Source organism: Amblyomma americanum, chromosome 9, assembly GCF_052857255.1.
Source record: "Amblyomma americanum isolate KBUSLIRL-KWMA chromosome 9, ASM5285725v1, whole genome shotgun sequence".
Taxonomy (NCBI): Eukaryota; Metazoa; Arthropoda; class Arachnida; order Ixodida; family Ixodidae; genus Amblyomma; species Amblyomma americanum.
Window position 1 is genome coordinate 5,814,493 of NC_135505.1, and position 21,799 is coordinate 5,836,291.

Here is a 21,799-nt window from a genome sequence, read left to right on the forward strand (position 1 = left end):
CAATCCGGATGACACGATGGGTCTTCGACACAGATTTCCATGTGCCGCGTCGTAGACTACCCTCGGCTACAACGGCATACCACCTGGCCCACCTTGCTTAGCTTTCGCCTTAGAATTTAACTGTTCCGAAGCAGTAGAGCAAATAGATTCAGGTTGGGCACGACGGCACTGCGGGTATGCGGTTCGCTCAGAATACGTTTTCTTTCATCGTGCAGTTCTTCGTAGGCCTGCTGCTTCACGCCTCGGCTGGGAGCACATGACAGACCAACGCAATCCGGATGACACGATCGGTCTTCGACACAGATTTCCATGTGCCACGTGATCGACTTCCCTCGGCTACAACGGCATACCACCTGGCCCACCTTGCTTAGCTTTCGCCGTAGAATTTAAGTGTTCCGAAGCAGTAGAGCGACTAGATTCAGTTTGGGCACGGCGGCACTGCAGGTATGCGGTTCGCTCAGAATACGTTTTCTTTCATCGTGCAGTTCTTCGTTGGCCTGCTGCTTCATGCCTCGGCTGGGAGCAAAGGACAGACCAACGCAATCCGGATGACACGATGGGTCTTCGACACAGATTTCCATGTGCCACGTCATCGACTTCCCTCGGCTACAACGGCATACCACCTGGCCCACCTTGCTTAGCTTTCGCCGTAGAATTTAACTGTTCCGAAGCAGTAGAGGGACTAGATTCAGTTTGGGCACGGCGGCACTGCGGGTATGCGGTTCGCTCGGAATCCCTTTTCTTTCATCGTGCAGTTCTTCGTTGGCCTGCTGCTTCACGCATTGGCTGGGAGCACAGGATAGATCAACGCAATTCGGATGACACGATGGGTCTTCGACACATATTTCCATGTGCCGCGTCATCGACTTCCCTCGGCTACAACGGCATACCACCTGGCCCACCTTGCTTAGCTTTCGCCGTAGAATTTAACTGTTCCGAAGCAGTAGAGCGAATAGATTCAGGTTGGGCACGACGGCACTGCGGGTATGCGGTTCGCTCAGAATACGTTTTGTTTCATCGTGCAGTTCTTCGTTGGCCTCCTGCTTCACGCCTCGGCTGGGAGCACTGGACAGACCAACGCAATCCGGATGACACGATGGGTCTTCGACACAGATTTCCAAGTGCCGCGTCATCGACTTCCCTCGGCTACAACGGCATATTACCTGGCCCATCTTGCTTAGCTTTCGCCGTAGAATTTAACTGTTCCGAAGCAGTAGAGCAAATAGATTCAGGTTGGGCACGACGGCACTGCGGGTATGCGGTTCGCTAAGAATACGTTTTCTTTCATCGTGCAGTTCTTCGTTGACCTGCTGCTTCATGCCTCGGCTGGGAGCACAGGACAGACCAACGTAATCCAGATGACACAATGGGTCTTCGACACAGATTTCTATGTGCCGCGTCATCGACTTCTCTCGGCTACAACGGCATACCACCTGGCCCACCTTGCTTAGCTTTCGCCGTAGAATTTAACTGTTCCGAAGCAGTAGAGCGACTAGATTCAGTTTGGGCACGGCGGCACTGCGGGTATGCGGTTCGCTCAGAATACGTTTTCTTTCATCGTGCAGTTCTTCGTTGGCCTGCTGTTTCACGCCTCGGCTGGAGCACAGGACAGACCAACGCAATCCGGATGACACGATGGGTCTTCGACACAGATTTTCTTGTTCCGCGTCATCGACTTCCCTCGGCTACAACGGCATACCACCAGGCCCACCTTGCTTAGCTTTCGCCGTAGAATTTAACTGTTCCAAAGCAGTAGAGCGACTAGATTCAGTTTTTTGCACGGCGGCACTGCGGGTATGTTGTTCGCTCAAATCCATTTTCTTTCATCGTGCAGTTCTTCGTTGGCCTACTGCTTCACGCCTCGGCTCTGAGCACAGGACAGACCAACGCAATCCGGATGACACGATGGGTCTTCGACACAGATTTCCATGTGCCGCGTCATCGACTTCCCTCGGCTACAACGGCATACCTCCTGGCCAACCTTGCATAGCTTTCGCCGTAGAATTTAACTGTTCCGAAGCAGTAGAGCGACTAGATTCAGTTTGGGCACGGCGGCACTGCGGGTATGCGGTTGGCTCGGAATCCGTTTTCTTTCATCGTGCAGTTCTTCGTTGGCCTGCTGCTTCACGCCTCGCTGGGAGCACAGGACAGACCAACGTAATCCAGATGACACGATGGGTCTTCGACACAGATTTCCATGTGCCGCGTCATCGACTTCCCTCGGCTACAACGGCATACCGCCTGGCCCACCTTACTTAGCTTTCGCCGTAGAATTTAACTGTTCCGAAGCAGTAGAGCGAATAGATTCAGTTTGGGCACGACGGCACTGCGGGTATGCGGTTCGCTCAGAATACGTTTTGTTTCATCGTGCAGTTCATCGTTGGCCTGCTGCTTCACGCCTCGGCAGGGAGCACAGGACAGACCAACGCAATCCGGATGACACGATGGGTCTTCGACACAGATTTCCATGTGCCGCGTCGTAGACTACCCTCGGCTACAACGGCATACCACCTGGCCCACCTTGCTTAGCTTTCGCCTTAGAATTTAACTGTTCCGAAGCAGTAGAGCAAATAGATTCAGGTTGGGCACGACGGCACTGCGGGTATGCGGTTCGCTCAGAATACGTTTTCTTTCATCGTGCAGTTCTTCGTAGGCCTGCTGCTTCACGCCTCGGCTGGGAGCACATGACAGACCAACGCAATCCGGATGACACGATCGGTCTTCGACACAGATTTCCATGTGCCACGTGATCGACTTCCCTCGGCTACAACGGCATACCACCTGGCCCACCTTGCTTAGCTTTCGCCGTAGAATTTAAGTGTTCCGAAGCAGTAGAGCGACTAGATTCAGTTTGGGCACGGCGGCACTGCAGGTATGCGGTTCGCTCAGAATACGTTTTCTTTCATCGTGCAGTTCTTCGTTGGCCTGCTGCTTCATGCCTCGGCTGGGAGCAAAGGACAGACCAACGCAATCCGGATGACACGATGGGTCTTCGACACAGATTTCCATGTGCCACGTCATCGACTTCCCTCGGCTACAACGGCATACCACCTGGCCCACCTTGCTTAGCTTTCGCCGTAGAATTTAACTGTTCCGAAGCAGTAGAGGGACTAGATTCAGTTTGGGCACGGCGGCACTGCGGGTATGCGGTTCGCTCGGAATCCCTTTTCTTTCATCGTGCAGTTCTTCGTTGGCCTGCTGCTTCACGCATTGGCTGGGAGCACAGGATAGATCAACGCAATTCGGATGACACGATGGGTCTTCGACACATATTTCCATGTGCCGCGTCATCGACTTCCCTCGGCTACAACGGCATACCACCTGGCCCACCTTGCTTAGCTTTCGCCGTAGAATTTAACTGTTCCGAAGCAGTAGAGCGAATAGATTCAGGTTGGGCACGACGGCACTGCGGGTATGCGGTTCGCTCAGAATACGTTTTGTTTCATCGTGCAGTTCTTCGTTGGCCTCCTGCTTCACGCCTCGGCTGGGAGCACTGGACAGACCAACGCAATCCGGATGACACGATGGGTCTTCGACACAGATTTCCAAGTGCCGCGTCATCGACTTCCCTCGGCTACAACGGCATATTACCTGGCCCATCTTGCTTAGCTTTCGCCGTAGAATTTAACTGTTCCGAAGCAGTAGAGCAAATAGATTCAGGTTGGGCACGACGGCACTGCGGGTATGCGGTTCGCTAAGAATACGTTTTCTTTCATCGTGCAGTTCTTCGTTGACCTGCTGCTTCATGCCTCGGCTGGGAGCACAGGACAGACCAACGTAATCCAGATGACACAATGGGTCTTCGACACAGATTTCTATGTGCCGCGTCATCGACTTCTCTCGGCTACAACGGCATACCACCTGGCCCACCTTGCTTAGCTTTCGCCGTAGAATTTAACTGTTCCGAAGCAGTAGAGCGACTAGATTCAGTTTGGGCACGGCGGCACTGCGGGTATGCGGTTCGCTCAGAATACGTTTTCTTTCATCGTGCAGTTCTTCGTTGGCCTGCTGTTTCACGCCTCGGCTGGAGCACAGGACAGACCAACGCAATCCGGATGACACGATGGGTCTTCGACACAGATTTTCTTGTTCCGCGTCATCGACTTCCCTCGGCTACAACGGCATACCACCAGGCCCACCTTGCTTAGCTTTCGCCGTAGAATTTAACTGTTCCAAAGCAGTAGAGCGACTAGATTCAGTTTTTTGCACGGCGGCACTGCGGGTATGTTGTTCGCTCAAATCCATTTTCTTTCATCGTGCAGTTCTTCGTTGGCCTACTGCTTCACGCCTCGGCTCTGAGCACAGGACAGACCAACGCAATCCGGATGACACGATGGGTCTTCGACACAGATTTCCATGTGCCGCGTCATCGACTTCCCTCGGCTACAACGGCATACCTCCTGGCCAACCTTGCATAGCTTTCGCCGTAGAATTTAACTGTTGCGAAGCAGTAGAGCGACTAGATTCAGTTTGGGCACGGCGGCACTGCGGGTATGCGGTTGGCTCGGAATCCGTTTTCTTTCATCGTGCAGTTCTTCGTTGGCCTGCTGCTTCACGCCTCGCTGGGAGCACAGGACAGACCAACGTAATCCAGATGACACGATGGGTCTTCGACACAGATTTCCATGTGCCGCGTCATCGACTTCCCTCGGCTACAACGGCATACCGCCTGGCCCACCTTACTTAGCTTTCGCCGTAGAATTTAACTGTTCCGAAGCAGTAGAGCGAATAGATTCAGTTTGGGCACGACGGCACTGCGGGTATGCGGTTCGCTCAGAATACGTTTTGTTTCATCGTGCAGTTCATCGTTGGCCTGCTGCTTCACGCCTCGGCAGGGAGCACAGGACAGACCAACGCAATCCGGATGACACGATGGGTCTTCGACACAGATTTCCATGTGCCGCGTCGTAGACTACCCTCGGCTACAACGGCATACCACCTGGCCCACCTTGCTTAGCTTTCGCCTTAGAATTTAACTGTTCCGAAGCAGTAGAGCAAATAGATTCAGGTTGGGCACGACGGCACTGCGGGTATGCGGTTCGCTCAGAATACGTTTTCTTTCATCGTGCAGTTCTTCGTAGGCCTGCTGCTTCACGCCTCGGCTGGGAGCACATGACAGACCAACGCAATCCGGATGACACGATCGGTCTTCGACACAGATTTCCATGTGCCACGTGATCGACTTCCCTCGGCTACAACGGCATACCACCTGGCCCACCTTGCTTAGCTTTCGCCGTAAAATTTAAGTGTTCCGAAGCAGTAGAGCGACTAGATTCAGTTTGGGCACGGCGGCACTGCGGGTATGAGGTTCGCTCAGAATACGTTTTCTTTCATCTTGCAGTTCTTCGTTGGCCTGCTGCTTCACGCCTCGGCTGGGAGCACAGGACAGACCAACGCAATCCGGATGACACGATGGGTCTTCGACACAGATTTCCATGTGCCGCGTGATCGACTTCCCTCGGCTACAACGGCATACCACCTGGCCCACCTTGCTTAGCTTTCGCCGTAGAATTTAACTGTTCCGAAGCAGTAGAGCGACTAGATTCAGTTTGGGCACGGCGGCACTGCAGGTATGCGGTTCGCTCAGAATACGTTTTCTTTCATCGTGCAGTTCTTCGTTGGCCTGCTGCTTCATGCCTCGGCTGGGAGCAAAGGACAGACCAACGCAATCCGGATGACACGATGGGTCTTCGACACAGATTTCCATGTGCCACGTCATCGACTTCCCTCGGCTACAACGGCATACCACCTGGCCCACCTTGCTTAGCTTTCGCCGTAGAATTTAACTGTTCCGAAGCAGTAGAGGGACTAGATTCAGTTTGGGCACGGCGGCACTGCGGGTATGCGGTTCGCTCGGAATCCCTTTTCTTTCATCGTGCAGTTCTTCGTTGGCCTGCTGCTTCACGCATTGGCTGGGAGCACAGGATAGATCAACGCAATTCGGATGACACGATGGGTCTTCGACACATATTTCCATGTGCCGCGTCATCGACTTCCCTCGGCTACAACGGCATACCACCTGGCCCACCTTGCTTAGCTTTCGCCGTAGAATTTAACTGTTCCGAAGCAGTAGAGCGAATAGATTCAGGTTGGGCACGACGGCACTGCGGGTATGCGGTTCGCTCAGAATACGTTTTGTTTCATCGTGCAGTTCTTCGTTGGCCTCCTGCTTCACGCCTCGGCTGGGAGCACTGGACAGACCAACGCAATCCGGATGACACGATGGGTCTTCGACACAGATTTCCAAGTGCCGCGTCATCGACTTCCCTCGGCTACAACGGCATATTACCTGGCCCAGCTTGCTTAGCTTTCGCCGTAGAATTTAACTGTTCCGAAGCAGTAGAGCAAATAGATTCAGGTTGGGCACGACGGCACTGCGGGTATGCGGTTCGCTCAGAATACGTTTTCTTTCTTCGTGCAGTTCTTCGTAGGCCTGCTGCTTCACGCCTCGGCTGGGAGCACATGACAGACCAACGCAATCCGGATGACACGATGGGTCTTCGACACAGATTTCCATGTGCCGCGTGATCGACTTCCCTCGGCTACAACGGCATACCACCTGGCCCACCTTGCTTAGCTTTCGCCGTAGAATTTAAGTGTTCCGAAGCAGTAGAGCGACTAGATTCAGTTTGGGCACGGCGGCACTGCGGGTATGCGGTTCACTCAGAATACGTTTTCTTTCATCGTGCAGTTCATCGTTGGCCTGCTGCTTCACGCCTCGGCAGGGAGCACAGGACAGACCAACGCAATCCGGATGACACGATGGGTCTTCGACACAGATTTCCATGTGCCGCGTCGTAGACTACCCTCGGCTACAACGGCATACCACCTGGCCCACCTTGCTTAGCTTTCCCCTTAGAATTTAACTGTTCCGAAGCAGTAGAGCAAATAGATTCAGGTTGGGCACGACGGCACTGCGGGTATGCGGTTCGCTCAGAATACGTTTTCTTTCATCGTGCAGTTCTTCGTAGGCCTGCTGCTTCACGCCTCGGCTGGGAGCACATGACAGACCAACGCAATCCGGATGACACGATGGGTCTTCGACACAGATTTCCATGTGCCGCGTGATCGACTTCCCTCGGCTACAACGGCATACCACCTGGCCCACCTTGCTTAGCTTTCGCCGTAGAATTTAAGTGTTCCGAAGCAGTAGAGCGGGCTAGGCTGCAGCGGCACCGGCGTCATGTTAAATCGATGCTTGCTCTTCATGCAGTTCATCGCTTGTTTTGCTGACCACGGCCCTTGCGGAATCGTCTCGTCTGGCTTGACTTCTTCGCTTCTGGATGGGCACGTGGATACCACCGTGTGCTTACCCTTGGACTTGCCAGCTGATACCCTGTGTGATGGCTTCGGGTTTCCCGCTTTCTTCCAATATCTGCAAGCCAGTCATCTCGCCAACTTCTCGTTAGATCAGCCAATCTTGCTGCACTGCTGGTCTATGACGTCACCTGCCAAGGATATAAAGGCCATGTGCGCGGATCGGCTCTTCAGTGGGCTAGGCTGCAGCGGCACCGGCGTCATGTTAAATCGATGCTTGCTCTTCATGCAGGTATGTTACTATTCTGACGCTGAGTGCGTCCGGTCTGATGATCGATACTTGCTGCTGTACCCTTGCCCACGTACTCTTGTGTCCTGCTGCGTACACGCGTTTTATTGCGCAAGTCATCTCCTCCTGAGTGGTGACGTGGAACTCAATCCAGGCCCCCCATCAAAGTCAGCGAACTCCAGTAAAAGCAATGCATCTGGTACCAGACCTTTAACCCGGTATGTGAGTGGTTCCAGTCTCACTCTCGGGGAGGCTGACGATGCGAGTTCTTCCGCTGTAAATCTTGACAGCGAATTCTCCTCGAATCCTTCGGTGTCTGACATGTTTTCTAGAATACTAGCAGGGCAGAATCAGTTGGCCCGTGACATCGCCGACATTAAGCAATCTTTTGCTTGTCGCTTCGATGCTTTGGAGTCACGCGTGGCTGCCTTAGAGTCTTTGCCCCCGCCCGAAAATTCTAATCTAATTTCTGATTTACACGCTGAAATTAACTCTTTAAATTCCAGAGTAACACAGCTGGTGCAAAAGAATGATGACCTTGAAAACCGCTCTCGAAGAAATAACATTATAATACACGGCGTTTCAGAAGACCCGAATGAAACCGCTGACACATTGTTGGATAGCATCTCATCTGTATTTACTGATAAATTGAAGATTAGCTGTCCCAGTATTGAGCGCTTCCACAGGCTCGGTGCAGCTCGCAGAGGTTATACTCGCCCAGTTATCCTAAATCTTTCTAGCTTCAACGATAGAAGTGTGGTTTTTAAAAACGTCTCTAAACTCAAGGGCTCTGCCTTCTTCATTACAGAAGATTTTTCTGCAAGGGTTAGGTCCATTCGGAAAAAAATATGGGACGCATCAGTGTCTTTTCGTGACAACGGTTCTATCGTGAGGTTAAGTTTCGATCATGCCTTCATTGACAAGGTTCGTTACAATTGGGATGAAAGTTCTAGCTCGTTGGTAAAAGCATACAATGATCCTGCTTGTTCTGCGCCTGCGTCCTTGACTGCCGCATCATCGACTCCCTGACTTAGCTCTGGCCGTCCTGATAAGCTAGTTGTTCTAAATATTAACGCTCGCAGCATTGTTAAAAAACTTCCAGATTTACTGTCCCTTATTTCTGTTCACTCCCCCCATATTATTGGCATAACGGAGACTTGGCTGCATAGTGGAATTTATGACTCCGAATTCACCCCACCAGGTTTTGTTACTGTGCGCTTAGACAGAAGTTGCAGTATCGGTGGCGGTGTGGCATTGCTTATCAGATCGGATTTACGATTCTCAGTTTTGCCTTCTCCCCCTGATACAGAATCCTTGTGGTGCAAAGTTTATCTAAACAATTATAGTATTCTAATCAGTGTTATTTATCGTCCACCTGGTTCTTCCGTTGATGTCCTTCACGCTGTCGCAAATTTCATGACCAAGATCAACATTACTTCATCAAGATTTATCTGTTTGGGAGACTTCAACACTCCTGGCATCCACTGGCCATCGTTGTCTGCATTTGGTCGTGACATTACAATTTGTAAAGAACTAATAAACATTTCCTTATTGTTTGGACTAACTCAGGTTGTTTCTAGTGCTACTAGGCTGAATTCCATCCTCGACTTAGTTTTTCTAAACTCTAATTTGGCCCAAAATGACTTCTCTTGTGAAGTAATTGATGGGCTCTCAGACCATAAAGGCGTGTTAGTTTCACTCTCTTGTCCAGTCTCCAAATCACCCTATTTGTTTACTACTTTTCCTGACTTCACTCGTGCTGACGACCATTCCATTATTGAGGTTTTAGCTGATCGTTTCGATACATTCTCTGCTTTCTCAGCAAGCCACGACGTAAATTTTCTTACTAATTACTTTGAATGTCTTGTCAAGGATTGTGTCCAACGCTTTGTTCCTATTAAAACTAAGAAAAGAAATACTAATGTTCCTTGGATGACTCGAGACATTTTGCATTTATCTCGTCGCCTTCGTAGGCTAAGGCGTTCGAGAAGAAGCAACGATCCCATAACCTTAGACAGATTTCACAAGGCAAAAAAAGAACTTAATCTTAAGTTGCGCATGGCCAAGGATTTCTTTTTTCGTGTCCACCTGCGCGATCTGTTAAGAACTAACCCCCGAAAATTTTGGTCATCCATCTTACCCCGGGACACTTCATCCACTTCGTTCAGATTAGATAATGACGTCATCAGTGAGCCTGCTGTAATATCCGATGCTTTCAACAAATATTTTCACTCGGTGTTCGTTCCGGATAACAACGTCATTCCTCCACTCACCAATATAATCTCTTCTCCAGCAATCAGTGATGCTGTCATAAACACTGATGGCATCCTAAATCTTTTATTAAACCTCGACGTTAAGAAATGTACCGGCCCAGATGGAATACATAATGCGTTCCTGGTTCGTTACTCCATGTGGTCTTCGAAATATCTGACCATCATATTCAACAAGTCCTTATCATCCGCTACAGTTCCTTCTTCTTGGAAATTAGCCAAAGTGCTCCCTCTTTTCAAATCTGGTGATAGACAGTGCTTGTCGAACTACAGACCGATTTCATTGACATCACAGTCATGCAAAATGTTGGAACACATCATTCATAAACACATCATGCTTTTTCTTGAATCCAATAATTTGCTATCTAAGTTTCAGCATGGGTTTAGGCGCGGTTTTAGTACGGTAACACAATTAACAGAATTTGCTCATGATATATTACATAACCTCGATGTTGGTAACCAAGTTGATGCCATTTTTATAGACTTCTCGAAAGCATTCGATACTGTTCTACATTCCAAGCTTCTTGCTAAACTAAATGCTATACTAAACAATCCTCACTTGGTTGATTGGATTTCTAGCTTTCTCTCATCTCGTTCCCAGTTCGTATCCTATAATTCTTCTCATTCTACTGCTGTTGATGTCACGTCAGGTGTGCCTCAAGGCTCCGTCCTTGGACCACTACTCTTTTTAATATATATAAATGACTTGCCACATAACATTTCTTCTAACATTCGTCTTTACGCTGATGACTGCGTTTTATACGAAGTAATTAATGGCCCTAATGATCATCGTCACCTCCAAGAGTCATTTGCTATGTTTTGTAGTTGGTGTAGTACCTGGCAAATGAGAATTAATTTCGACAAAACCGTCCTCATGTCCTTTTGTAACAAATCTTCCGTTTCCCATTTTAGTTACTCTTTCAATGGCCGTGTGGTGGATAGGGTCTCGCAGTACAAATATCTTGGTGTCATATTCACGCATAACATGTCTTGGTCTAAACACATTGATTACGTATGTAATAAAGCCCTAAAAAAACTAGGTTATCTACGACGCACGCTACCCAATTCACCAAAAGACACAAAGCTACTGTTGTATAAATCTCTAATCCGCCCTGTTCTTGATTACGCAGCTGTAGTGTGGAACCCGTACAAGCAATTCGAAATTAACATGTTAGAAGCAGTCCAGAAGAAAGCTGTGCGTTTTATATGTCATCGTTATGATCGCGATTTCTCACCCTCTTCTACACTTCTCTCATTGAATTTAACCACGCTGTCTGTCCGTCGCCACACTGAATCATTAAAATTCTTACATTGTGTCGTTAATTCCTCAGTAAGGCTGTCAGCTAACCACTATATTAACTTTGCACCATTATCATCTACAAGAAGTCATCACGAGCTTAATTTGTTACCGTATTTTGCGCATGCTAATTTGTTCAAATTCAGTTTTTTTCCCCGTTCAATAGAAGCCTGGAATTCTCTACCCGGGTCCATTCGTTCTAGTTCATTTCAAAACTTTGTTACTGCCATTGAAGACGCATAATAGCTGTGTATTCTTACCCTGTCGTTAACAGTTCCTTTCTTGTTTGATATTTCATTTGTGATTTTAACTTTTTGTAGTGCTCACTTTGTACATTTTGCTGCATTTTGTTTCCTTGCATTTTTGTGTTTTTCCCACTCCTGCCATAGCGCATATAATTGCGCTGCAGTATGTATAAATAAAAATAAAATAAATAAATTCAGTTTGGGCACGGCGGCACTGCGGGTATGCGGTTCGCTCGGAATACGTTTTCTTTCATCGTGCAGTTCTTCGTTGGCCTGCTGCTTCACGCCTCGGCTGGGGGCACAGGACAAACCAACGCAATCCGGATGACACGGTGGGTCTTCGACCCAGATTTTCAAGTTCCGCGTCATCGACTTCCCTCGGCTACAACGGCATACCACCAGGCCCACCTTGCTTAGCTTTCGCCGTAGAATTTAACTCTTCCGAAGCAGTAGAGCGACTAGACTCAGTTTGGGCACGGCGGCACTGCGGGTATGCGGTTCGCTCAGAATCCGTTTTCTTTCATTGTGCAGTTCTTCGTTGGCCTGCTGCTTCACGCCTCGGCTGGGAGCACAGGACAGACCAACGCAATCCGGATGACACGATGGGTCTTCGACAGAGATTTCCATGTGCCGCGTCATCGATTTCCCTCGGCCACAACGGCATACCACCTGGCCCACCTTGCTTAGATTTCGCCGTAGAATTAAACTGTTCCGAAGCAGTTGAGCGAAGAAATTCAGTTTGGGCACGGCGGCACTGCAGGTATGCGGTTCGCTCAGAATACGTTTTCTTTCATCGTGCAGTTCTTCGTTGGCCTGCTGCTTCTCGCCTCGGCTGGGAGCACAGGACAGACCAACGCAATCCGGATGTCACGGTGGGTCTTCGACACAGATTTCCATGTGCCGCGTCGTAGACTTCCCTCGGCTACAACGGCATACCACCTGGCCCACCTTGCTTAGCTTTCGCCTTAGAATTTAACTGTTCCGAAGCAGTAGAGCAAATAGATTCAGGTTGGGCACGACGGCACTGCGGGTATGCGGTTCGCTCAGAATACGTTTTCTTTCATCGTGCAGTTCTTCGTAGGCCTGCTGCTTCACGCCTCGGCTGGGAGCACATGACAGACCAACGCAATCCGGATGACACGATGGGTCTTCGACACAGATTTCCATGTGCCGCGTGATCGACTTCCCTCGGCTACAACGGCATACCACCTGGCCCACCTTGCTTAGCTTTCGCCGTAGAATTTAACTGTTCCGAAGCAGTAGAGCGACTAGATTCAGTTTGGGCACGGCGGCACTGCAGGTATGCGGTTCGCTCAGAATACGTTTTCTTTCATCGTGCAGTTCTTCGTTGGCCTGCTGCTTCATGCCTCGGCTGGGAGCAAAGGACAGACCAACGCAATCCGGATGACACGATGGGTCTTCGACACAGATTTCCATGTGCCACGTCATCGACTTCCCTCGGCTACAACGGCATACCACCTGGCCCACCTTGCTTAGCTTTCGCCGTAGAATTTAACTGTTCCGAAGCAGTAGAGCGACTAGATTCAGTTTGGGCACGGCGGCACTGCGGGTATGCGGTTCGCTCGGAATCCCTTTTCTTTCATCGTGCAGTTCTTCGTTGGCCTGCTGCTTCACGCATTGGCTGGGAGCACAGGATAGATCAACGCAATTCGGATGACACGATGGGTCTTCGACACATATTTCCATGTGCCGCGTCATCGACTTCCCTCGGCTACAACGGCATACCACCTGGCCCACCTTGCTTAGCTTTCGCCGTAGAATTTAACTGTTCCGAAGCAGTAGAGCGAATAGATTCAGTTTGGGCACGACGGCACTGCGGGTATGCGGTTCGCTCAGAATACGTTTTGTTTCATCGTGCAGTTCTTCGTTGGCCTCCTGCTTCACGCCTCGGCTGGGAGCACTGGACAGACCAACGCAATCCGGATGACACGATGGGTCTTCGACACAGATTTCCAAGTGCCGCGTCATCGACTTCCCTCGGCTACAACGGCATATTACCTGGCCCAGCTTGCTTAGCTTTCGCCGTAGAATTAAGCTGTTCCGAAGCAGTAGAGCAAATAGATTCAGGTTGGGCACGACGGCACTGCGGGTATGCGGTTCGCTCAGAATACGTTTTCTTTCTTCGTGCAGTTCTTCGTAGGCCTGCTGCTTCACGCCTCGGCTGGGAGCACATGACAGACCAACGCAATCCGGATGACACGATGGGTCTTCGACACAGATTTCCATGTGCCGCGTGATCGACTTCCCTCGGCTACAACGGCATACCACCTGGCCCACCTTGCTTAGCTTTCGCCGTAGAATTTAAGTGTTCCGAAGCAGTAGAGCGACTAGATTCAGTTTGGGCACGGCGGCACTGCGGGTATGCGGTTCACTCAGAATACGTTTTCTTTCATCGTGCAGTTCATCGTTGGCCTGCTGCTTCACGCCTCGGCAGGGAGCACAGGACAGACCAACGCAATCCGGATGACACGATGGGTCTTCGACACAGATTTCCATGTGCCGCGTCGTAGACTACCCTCGGCTACAACGGCATACCACCTGGCCCACCTTGCTTAGCTTTCCCCTTAGAATTTAACTGTTCCGAAGCAGTAGAGCAAATAGATTCAGGTTGGGCACGACGGCACTGCGGGTATGCGGTTCGCTCAGAATACGTTTTCTTTCATCGTGCAGTTCTTCGTAGGCCTGCTGCTTCACGCCTCGGCTGGGAGCACATGACAGACCAACGCAATCCGGATGACACGATGGGTCTTCGACACAGATTTCCATGTGCCGCGTGATCGACTTCCCTCGGCTACAACGGCATACCACCTGGCCCACCTTGCTTAGCTTTCGCCGTAGAATTTAAGTGTTCCGAAGCAGTAGAGCGACTAGATTCAGTTTGGGCACGGCGGCACTGCGGGTATGCGGTTCGCTCGGAATACGTTTTCTTTCATCGTGCAGTTCTTCGTTGGCCTGCTGCTTCACGCCTCGGCTGGGGGCACAGGACAAACCAACGCAATCCGGATGACACGGTGGGTCTTCGACCCAGATTTTCAAGTTCCGCGTCATCGACTTCCCTCGGCTACAACGGCATACCACCAGGCCCACCTTGCTTAGCTTTCGCCGTAGAATTTAACTCTTCCGAAGCAGTAGAGCGACTAGACTCAGTTTGGGCACGGCGGCACTGCGGGTATGCGGTTCGCTCAGAATCCGTTTTCTTTCATTGTGCAGTTCTTCGTTGGCCTGCTGCTTCACGCCTCGGCTGGGAGCACAGGACAGACCAACGCAATCCGGATGACACGATGGGTCTTCGACAGAGATTTCCATGTGCCGCGTCATCGATTTCCCTCGGCCACAACGGCATACCACCTGGCCCACCTTGCTTAGATTTCGCCGTAGAATTTAACTGTTCCGAAGCAGTTGAGCGAAGAAATTCAGTTTGGGCACGGCGGCACTGCAGGTATGCGGTTCGCTCAGAATACGTTTTCTTTCATCGTGCAGTTCTTCGTTGGCCTGCTGCTTCTCGCCTCGGCTGGGAGCACAGGACAGACCAACGCAATCCGGATGACACGGTGGGTCTTCGACACAGATTTCCATGTGCCGCGTCGTAGACTTCCCTCGGCTACAACGGCATACCACCTGGCCCACCTTGCTTAGCTTTCGCCTTAGAATTTACCTGTTCCGAAGCAGTAGAGCGACTAGATTCAGTTTGGGCACGGCGGCACTGCGGGTATATGGTTCGCTCAGAATACGTTTTCTTTCATCGTGCAGTTCTTCGTTGGCCTGCTGCTTCACGCCCCGGCTGGGAGCACAGGACAGACCAACGCAATCCGGATGACACGATGGGTCTTCGACAGAGATTTCCATGTGCCGCGTCATCGATTTCCCTCGGCCACAACGGCATACCACCTGGCCCACCTTGCTTAGATTTCGCCGTAGAATTAAACTGTTCCGAAGCAGTTGAGCGAAGAAATTCAGTTTGGGCACGGCGGCACTGCAGGTATGCGGTTCGCTCAGAATACGTTTTCTTTCATCGTGCAGTTCTTCGTTGGCCTGCTGCTTCACGCCTCGGCTGGGAGCACAGGACAGACCAACGCAATCCGGATGACACGGTGGGTCTTCGACACAGATTTCCATGTGCCGCGTCGTAGACTACCCTCGGCTACAACGGCATACCACCTGGCCCACCTTGCTTAGCTTTCCCCTTAGAATTTAACTGTTCCGAAGCAGTAGAGCAAATAGATTCAGGTTGGGCACGACGGCACTGCGGGTATGCGGTTCGCTCAGAATACGTTTTCTTTCATCGTGCAGTTCTTCGTAGGCCTGCTGCTTCACGCCTCGGCTGGGAGCACATGACAGACCAACGCAATCCGGATGACACGATGGGTCTTCGACACAGATTTCCATGTGCCGCGTGATCGACTTCCCTCGGCTACAACGGCATACCACCTCGCCCACCTTGCTTAGCTTTCGCCGTAGAATTTAAGTGTTCCGAAGCAGTAGAGCGACTAGATTCAGTTTGGGCACGGCGGCACTGCGGGTATGCGGTTCGCTCGGAATACGTTTTCTTTCATCGTGCAGTTCTTCGTTGGCCTGCTGCTTCACGCCTCGGCTGGGGGCACAGGACAAACCAACGCAATCCGGATGACACGGTGGGTCTTCGACCCAGATTTTCAAGTTCCGCGTCATCGACTTCCCTCGGCTACAACGGCATACCACCAGGCCCACCTTGCTTAGCTTTCGCCGTAGAATTTAACTCTTCCGAAGCAGTAGAGCGACTAGACTCAGTTTGGGCACGGCGGCACTGCAGGTATGCGGTTCGCTCAGAATACGTTTTCTTTCATCGTGCAGTTCTTCGTTGGCCTGCTGCTTCTCGCCTCGGCTGGGAGCACAGGACAGACCAACGCAATCCGGATGACACGGTGGGTCTTCGACACAGATTTCCATGTGCCGCGTCGTAGACTTCCCTCGGCTACAACGGCATACCACCTGGCCCACCTTGCTTAGCTTTCGCCTTAGAATTTAACTGTTCCGAAGCAGTAGAGCGACTAGATTCAGTTTGGGCACGGCGGCACTGCGGGTATATGGTTCGCTCAGAATACGTTTTCTTTCATCGTGCAGTTCTTCGTTGGCCTGCTGCTTCACGCCCCGGCTGGGAGCACAGGACAGACCAACGCAATCCGGATGACACGATGGGTCTTCGACAGAGATTTCCATGTGCCGCGTCATCGATTTCCCTCGGCCACAACGGCATACCACCTGGCCCACCTTGCTTAGATTTCGCCGTAGAATTAAACTGTTCCGAAGCAGTTGAGCGAAGAAATTCAGTTTGGGCACGGCGGCACTGCAGGTATGCGGTTCGCTCAGAATACGTTTTCTTTCATCGTGCAGTTCTTCGTTGGCCTGCTGCTTCACGCCTCGGCTGGGAGCACAGGACAGACCAACGCAATCCGGATGACACGGTGGGTCTTCGACACAGATTTCCATGTGCCGCGTCGTAGACTTCCCTCGGCTACAACGGCATACCACCTGGCCCACCTTGCTTAGCTTTCGCCTTAGAATTTAACTGTTCCGAAGCAGTAGAGCGACTAGATTCAGTTTGGGCACGGCGGCACTGCGGGTATGCGGTTCGCTCGGAATCCGTTTTCTTTCATCGTGCAGTTCTTCGTTGGCCTGCTGCTTCACGCCTCGCTGGGAGCACAGGACAGACCAACGTAATCCGGATGACACGATGGGTCTTCGACACAGATTTCCATGTGCCGCGTCATCCACTTCCCTCGGCTACAACGGCATACTGCCTGGCCCACCTTGCTTAGTTTTCGCCGTAGAATTTAACTGTTCCGAAGCAGTAGAGCGAATAGATTCAGTTTGGGCACGACTGCACTGCGGGTATGCGGTTCGCTCAGAATACGTTTTGTTTCATCGTGCAGTTCTTCGTTGGCCTCCCGCTTCACGCCTCGGCTGGGAGCACTGGACAGACCAACGCAATCCGGATGACACGATGGGTCTTCGACACAGATTTTTAAGTGCCGCGTCATCGACTTCCCTCGGCTACAACGGCATATTACCTGGCCCAGCTTGCTTAGCTTTCGCCGTAGAATTTAACTGTTCCGAAGCAGTAGAGCAAATAGATTCAGGTTGGGCACGACGGCACTGCGGGTATGCGGTTCGCTCAGAATACGTTTTCTTTCATCGTGCAGTTCTTCGTAGGCCTGCTGCTTCACGCCTCGGCTGGGAGCACATGACAGACCAACGCAATCCGGATGACACGATGGGTCTTCGACACAGATTTCCATGTGCCGCGTGATCGACTTCCCTCGGCTACAACGGCATACCACCTGGCCCACCTTGCTTAGCTTTCGCCGTAGAATTTAACTGTTCCGAAGCAGTAGAGCGACTAGATTCAGTTTGGGCACGGCGGCACTGCAGGTATGCGGTTCGCTCAGAATACGTTTTCTTTCATCGTGCAGTTCTTCGTTGGCCTGCTGCTTCATGCCTCGGCTGGGAGCAAAGGACAGACCAACGCAATCCGGATGACACGATGGGTCTTCGACACAGATTTCCATGTGCCACGTCATCGACTTCCCTCGGCTACAACGGCATACCACCTGGCCCACCTTGCTTAGCTTTCGCCGTAGAATTTAACTGTTCCGAAGCAGTAGAGCGACTAGATTCAGTTTGGGCACGGCGGCACTGCGGGTATGCGGTTCGCTCGGAATCCCTTTTCTTTCATCGTGCAGTTCTTCGTTGGCCTGCTGCTTCACGCATTGGCTGGGAGCACAGGATAGATCAACGCAATTCGGATGACACGATGGGTCTTCGACACATATTTCCATGTGCCGCGTCATCGACTTCCCTCGGCTACAACGGCATACCACCTGGCCCACCTTGCTTAGCTTTCGCCGTAGAATTTAACTGTTCCGAAGCAGTAGAGCGAATAGATTCAGTTTGGGCACGACGGCACTGCGGGTATGCGGTTCGCTCAGAATACGTTTTGTTTCATCGTGCAGTTCTTCGTTGGCCTCCTGCTTCACGCCTCGGCTGGGAGCACTGGACAGACCAACGCAATCCGGATGACACGATGGGTCTTCGACACAGATTTCCAAGTGCCGCGTCATCGACTTCCCTCGGCTACAACGGCATATTACCTGGCCCAGCTTGCTTAGCTTTCGCCGTAGAATTTAACTGTTCCGAAGCAGTAGAGCAAATAGATTCAGGTTGGGCACGACGGCACTGCGGGTATGCGGTTCGCTCAGAATACGTTTTCTTTCTTCGTGCAGTTCTTCGTAGGCCTGCTGCTTCACGCCTCGGCTGGGAGCACATGACAGACCAACGCAATCCGGATGACACGATGGGTCTTCGACACAGATTTCCAATTGCCGCGTGATCGACTTCCCTCGGCTACAACGGCATACCACCTGGCCCACCTTGCTTAGCTTTCGCCTTAGAATTTAACTGTTCCGAAGCAGTAGAGCGACTAGATTCAGTTTGGGCACGGCGGCACTGCGGGTATATGGTTCGCTCAGAATACGTTTTCTTTCATCGTGCAGTTCTTCGTTGGCCTGCTGCTTCACGCCTCGGCTGGGAGCACAGGACAGACCAACGCAATCCGGATGACACGATGGGTCTTCGACAGAGATTTCCATGTGCCGCGTCATCGATTTCCCTCGGCCACAACGGCATACCACCTGGCCCACCTTGCTTAGATTTCGCCGTAGAATTAAACTGTTCCGAAGCAGTTGAGCGAAGAAATTCAGTTTGGGCACGGCGGCACTGCAGGTATGCGGTTCGCTCAGAATACGTTTTCTTTCATCGTGCAGTTCTTCGTTGGCCTGCTGCTTCACGCCTCGGCTGGGAGCACAGGACAGACCAACGCAATCCGGATGACACGGTGGGTCTTCGACACAGATTTCCATGTGCCGCGTCGTAGACTTCCCTCGGCTACAACGGCATACCACCTGGCCCACCTTGCTTAGCTTTCGCCTTAGAATTTAACTGTTCCGAAGCAGTAGAGCGACTAGATTCAGTTTGGGCACGGCGGCACTGCGGGTATGCGGTTCGCTCGGAATCCGTTTTCTTTCATCGTGCAGTTCTTCATTGGCCTGCTGCTTCACGCCTCGCTGGGAGCACAGGACAGACCAACGTAATCCGGATGACACGATGGGTCTTCGACACAGATTTCCATGTGCCGCGTCATCGACTTCCCTCGGCTACAACGGCATACCGCCTGGCCCACCTTGCTTAGTTTTCGCCGTAGAATTTAACTGTTCCGAAGCAGTAGAGCGAATAGATTCAGTTTGGGCACGACGGCACTGCGGGTATGCGGTTCGCTCGGAATCCCTTTTCTTTCATCGTGCAGTTCTTCGTTGGCCTGCTGCTTCACGCATTGGCTGGGAGCACAGGATAGATCAACGCAATTCGGATGACACGATGGGTCTTCGACACATATTTCCATGTGCCGCGTCATCGACTTCCCTCGGCTACAACGGCATACCACCTGGCCCACCTTGCTTAGCTTTCGCCGTAGAATTTAACTGTTCCGAAGCAGTAGAGCGAATAGATTCAGTTTGGGCACGACGGCACTGCGGGTATGCGGTTCGCTCAGAATACGTTTTGTTTCATCGTGCAGTTCTTCTTTGGCCTCCTGCTTCACGCCTCGGCTGGGAGCACTGGACAGACCAACGCAATCCGGATGACACGATGGGTCTTCGACACAGATTTCCAAGTGCCGCGTCCTCGACTTCCCTCGGCTACAACGGCATATTACCTGGCCCAGCTTGCTTAGCTTTCGCCGTAGAATTTAACTGTTCCGAAGCAGTAGAGCAAATAGATTCAGGTTGGGCACGACGGCACTGCGGGTATGCGGTTCGCTCAGAATACGTTTTCTTTCTTCGTGCAGTTCTTCGTAGGCCTGCTGCTTCACGCCTCGGCTGGGAGCACATGACAGACCAACGCAATCCGGATGACACGATGGGTCTTCGACACAGATTTCCAAGTGCCGCGTGATCGACTTCCCTCGGCTACAACGGCATACCACCTGGCCCACCTTGCTTAGCTTTCGCCGTAGAATTTAACTGTTCCGAAGCAGTAGAGCGACTAGATTCAGTTTGGGCACGGCGGCACTGCAGGTTTGCGGTTCGCTCAGAATACGTTTTCTTTCATCGTGCAGTTCTTCGTTGGCCTGCTGCTTCATGCCTCGGCTGGGAGCAAAGGACCGACCAACGCAATCCGGATGACACGATGGGTCTTCGACACAGATTTCCATGTGCCACGTCATCGACTTCCCTCGGCTACAACGGCATACCACCTGGCCCACCTTGCTTAGCTTTCGCCGTAGAATTTAACTGTTCCGAAGCAGTAGAGCGACTAGATTCAGTTTGGGCACGGCGGCACTGCGGGTATGCGGTTCGCTCGGAATCCCTTTTCTTTCATCGTGCAGTTCTTCGTTGGCCTGCTGCTTCACGCATTGGCTGGGAGCACAGGATAGATCAACGCAATTCGGATGACACGATGGGTCTTCGACACATATTTCCATGTGCCGCGTCATCGACTTCCCTCGGCTACAACGGCATACCACCTGGCCCACCTTGCTTAGCTTTCGCCGTAGAATTTAACTGTTCCGAAGCAGTAGAGCGAATAGATTCAGTTTGGGCACGACGGCACTGCGGGTATGCGGTTCGCTCAGAATACGTTTTGTTTCATCGTGCAGTTCTTCTTTGGCCTCCTGCTTCACGCCTCGGCTGGGAGCACTGGACAGACCAACGCAATCCGGATGACACGATGGGTCTTCGACACAGATTTCCAAGTGCCGCGTCCTCGACTTCCCTCGGCTACAACGGCATATTACCTGGCCCAGCTTGCTTAGCTTTCGCCGTAGAATTTAACTGTTCCGAAGCAGTAGAGCAAATAGATTCAGGTTGGGCACGACGGCACTGCGGGTATGCGGTTCGCTCAGAATACGTTTTCTTTCTTCGTGCAGTTCTTCGTAGGCCTGCTGCTTCACGCCTCGGCTGGGAGCACATGACAGACCAACGCAATCCGGATGACACGATGGGTCTTCGACACAGATTTCCAAGTGCCGCGTGATCGACTTCCCTCGGCTAAAACGGCATACCACCTGGCCCACCTTGCTTAGCTTTCGCCGTAGAATTTAAGTGTTCCGAAGCAGTAGAGCGGCTAGATTCAGTTTGGGCACGGCGGCTCTGCGGGTATGCGGTTCACTCAGAATACGTTTTCTTTCATCGTGCAGTTCATCGTTGGCCTGCTGCTTCACGCCTCGGCAGGGAGCACAGCACAGACCAACGCAATCCGGATGACACGATGGGTCTTCGACACAGATTTCCATGTGCCGCGTCGTAGACTACCCTGGGCTACAACGCCATACCACCTGGCCCACCTTGCTTAGCTTTCCCCTTAGAATTTAACTGTTCCGAAGCAGTAG